Source organism: Morus notabilis, unplaced genomic scaffold, assembly GCF_000414095.1.
Source record: "Morus notabilis unplaced genomic scaffold, ASM41409v2 Scaffold155, whole genome shotgun sequence".
Classification (NCBI taxonomy): Eukaryota; Viridiplantae; Streptophyta; class Magnoliopsida; order Rosales; family Moraceae; genus Morus; species Morus notabilis.
In genome coordinates this window covers 1-4,405 of record NW_010361021.1, presented here as the reverse complement: position 1 = coordinate 4,405, position 4,405 = coordinate 1, and positions in this window count along the sequence as shown.

The following is a 4,405-nucleotide window of genomic DNA, read 5'->3' as shown; positions in this document are numbered from 1 at the left end:
TTATTTTAATTATTTCAGTTACTATTTTAATAATATTATTATATTCTATATCATAATTATATAATATATTATATAATAATATTTTTTATTATATTATAGTATAATATATTATAGTTATACTTTTTAACTATGCACAGCAATTCAATCTCATAATTTACCAAACGCTATTACGCCGATTTTGAAACCATCACAGCTACTATAATTATAGTTTACCAAACACTCAGCTGTTTTTTGTAACAATTGTTTTTTTCTTCAGCACAGCTAAAAATAATTTTTCCAAAATCTACAGCACTACTAAACTAAGCCTTCGTATGAGCATATTCTTTCATTTTTTTTTTTTTTGTTTAATTAATTCAAAAGAGCAAAAGTGTTTTGTCTGCGGCTAAATGTGGGACTCAAGGGTTTCGACTTTGGGAGGCATCAGTCGTTTTTTCCTCACGGACAAATGATCAACCTTTTGCTTTTCTTGGGCTAATGGGATCTCTCTTTTCACAAATTATTTTATTTGATTCATCGACTGTGAGACAAACGCAGCATTTGTAACAATTATTTTACGGGGGGGTGGGGATGGGAACAAACGAAATATTACATGGTAAGACAACTTTTGTAACCACTGGCCGGTTGGGGATGAGTGCAAAACGACGTCAATAACAAACACTAACAGTCTGACAACAAGCCCGCAAGAGCAGTTGTTGCTGGGTTTCATCAGATTGTTTTGTTTATATATATATATATATATATATATATACACACACACACACACACACACACACACACACATGTATGTATTTATGTACGTATGTAATGTATTGTATTGTCAAGGTTCTCGTCCATGTTTAAAGTTCTTATCACCCTCCTTTGATCGTTGTCGTTTTCTATATTATTGTCGTTTTTCAAGTTTCTTTAGTTTTGTTGAGTAATTTTCCTTTTGCATTGGTTGAGCCATTTGTAAGGTTCGTCGTTCTTCGGACTGTCTACTTCCTGAGGTTGTTCTGTATCATATTATTGACGCCTTCTCTGTTGTTTTTAGTGATTATCGTTTTAAAGTTAATGCTGTCGTTTATGGTTTACTCTCGTTTCCCAGTTGGCACTCCGACTCGGTGCTATTAAAGAGTATTGTCCTTCATTTGGTAGTTTTCAATTTTCAGGGTGTTTTCGTCTTTTCAAGTTAGTTCTTTTTTAAATGTTACTCTTATTCTTGTCGTTTTTTAGGTCAGCATTATTTTTTTTTTTTTCAGATTGATATATTTTGCGGAATTCATGTATTTTCAACAGTTTTTGGGTTGTTGTCGTTTCTCTTATTTTGTTGTTTAGTAGCTCACGTTATTCTCAGATTTCAGACGACCTTTTTCCCGTTTGATGTCATGTATTACTCCTCGCTTTCTAGGATGCTTTCCTTTTCACAATTCACGTCCTTTATATTTTCCCTAGGGCCCTGTCGGTTTTCAGATTGTTGTGATGTTGTCGTTTACAGATTGCTGTCGTTTGTCAGGTTATTATCGTTTCTGTGTTGTTGTCGTTTTAAGGCATTATCGTTTCCTGGATGGTGCTTTCTTGAGCCTATTGTCGTTAATTTCTTCTCGTTCTTGTCGTTATTTTAAAATTTTTTGTTATTCATGTTTTGCCTTATTATCAGTATGCTGCTGTTTCTAAAGGAAATGTGTGGCAGTTCTCAAAAAAACAAAACAAAACAAAACAAAACAAAACAAAAGAAAAAGGAAACGTGTGGCAAATATAACATAACAATGTTAGAAAGAGTTCTGGTTTTTTCCCATGTTGAAGCCACTACTTAAATAGAGAGAAGCCCAAAGCGAGAGAGAAGCCAAGGATTTTGAATATCCACAACAAACGACGGATTTTGAGGGAAGCATCTGTTAAAATATAAAATTATTGTTAGCATACCTCCTAACAGTTTAAGTTTTTAGGATAGATTGATAAACTAACATAGTATCAGAACGGAAGGTCCTGCGTTTAAACTCTCGTAATTGCACTCTTTATCCTCATTTATCATCATGTGTTGGGTTTTTAATATATCTTAAACTTAAATATTCACGTGTTGAGCTTTCTAATTAATTTATCCACACGATTGCCCATTGTCTAGCCCACACGTGAGGGGGAATGTTAAAGTATAAAACTATTGTTAGCCCACCTCCTAATAGCTTAAGTTTTTAGGATGAATTGGTAAACTAACAAAAGCCCTAATACATGTTAGATTTTTAACTTAAATTTCTAATTTCTAATTTTTAATACATGTTAGATTTTTATTAGGGTTTCCCAAAAAAATCCCAAACTTAGATTTTTGGAGGCATTCTACTTTTGATAGTCCCCTAAACACCAAAAACACAACCAAATCACAAGCATTCTATCGAACACTTAGTGCACACAAAGTTCCTCTAAGATCACTCAAATCACAAGATGTCACTCCAAAAACAGTAAAAGTCTACCTTACACTAAGTTTCAGACCGCGTGTGATTAGACCCCTAAAATTCGCATGTAATTGGAGCAAACGTTACCTTCTGAGCGAGGGTTAAGAAATCTGAGCTGTGGAGGGATCGAGAGGGATTTTCCTCTTCTAGCTGTGGAGTTGGAGGGGAAGTCTTAAAAAATTTTGGTTAAACGACACTGTAACTTATACCTGTAAAGCACGTACAAATTTCTTTCCTCTTCAAACGACATGTAGTTTATAAATGCTTAGTGTTAAAATATTAATTATTATATATTATTATTTGAGAAATCTTAATAAATAACCTTTTTAATTATTGATTTAAAGAAATAGCCCACGTTTAGAAAATTTAAATGCATAACCTTGGTAATAAATTTAATTACTGAAATTTGTCACGCCCTGAAGCCGGGGTCGGTGACGTGGAGGTTCGATTAGGAGTTAAACATTTAATAATTAAAATCAACAGTAAAATATTAAAGCATTCTCCAAACGAGCCTCACTATTTTGCCAAAAATAAATTACAAGAACATCTCAAGAGGCTAAAACTCCCGCCTCTAACACTGTTCAGGGCTACACCCACAGGAACTACCCTACTCATGACTTGGAATTAGCAGCGGTGATACTTGCTCTAATTTGCACGAGCAACATCCTTTACTCCTATTATGGATGATGCACCATATATCCCATTTCACAAATTCTACTTCATAGAATTTGATTAGCTATATCAAAGAATAAATACTATTGAGATATTAACAGGTAATATATGTTATTTAATTTATTTTAGTATTATTATAAATATTTATTGAATATTTATTTACAAAATTTTTCTGTTTATATATAATATTATATGTTATTGGAGTATTAACAAGTGTCCAAGCAATTGAGCATACACATGTCAACATCAGACTAACAACACAGCGATCTATAATGATACAAAACATCAGGTGCACTAAGTTTATGCATTTTTTCCTCGCATTTACTATTCATTACAACTATTTAACGTAAATACAATATTTTTTTTACTTTTATGATTCAATTTTGTTAATCATTTTTACGAATTATATTTTTTCAACAGAAATAAACAACTACAGGTAAGTCTATGGGGACATAAAGCTGATTAATTTGATGAGAATGTTCTTAAAACACTTAAGGCACCAGTTGTGGCAATTTTCTCAGTAATGTTGACGAAACAATATCTAGGTATTTCTAACATTACTTTATTATAACAATTTTATATTCATATATAAAAAAAATATAGCATATATTTATTCATTATTCTATTATATTTCTAGGTAACTTATGTGTTTCGAGTACATCAGCAACAACAACGTTAAAGATGTTGGATGCCGAATCGAATTCGGACGCGGATGCGTGGGCGGGAGGCGGATCGTGTATAACAAAAATTTTCATAAAACCTTTGAGATACTCTATAGATTATATTAATTTATGCACGAATAAATTAATCTCATTAATTCATTTATTAAGAACTCAATTAGGAAAAATACCTGGAAGCCGACTCGGTTGATAACTTGAGTTCTTTGACCTCGAACAATCCTTGCTCCAAAGCTTTGTGTTTAGAAAACTATTGTCTTCCACGTCAATTCCTAGAATCCACGAAGACGTGTGTGTGGACACACATGAAACAAAACGGGTTACAATAAACACTCAAATTTTCACAAACACCAACGCATGCACGATGTGGAATTTTTGGAGAAAATTTTTTCCTTTCTTTTTGCTATTGAGAATTTCGGCCACCTAACTCTTAGGGCTGAAAAAATTGTTTCAAAAATTGTATTCACAATTTTCTATCATTCTCATATTTAAAGAGTAGAAGTCAAACTTCAAAAAAGGAATTAAATCTCTATCTCTAAGATAAGAAAATTACAATGTTGGGCCTAGACATGGACATGGTAGTTTCAGTGCTCTCTGCAAGCATTTTCCTCAATCTTCATCCATGCACAT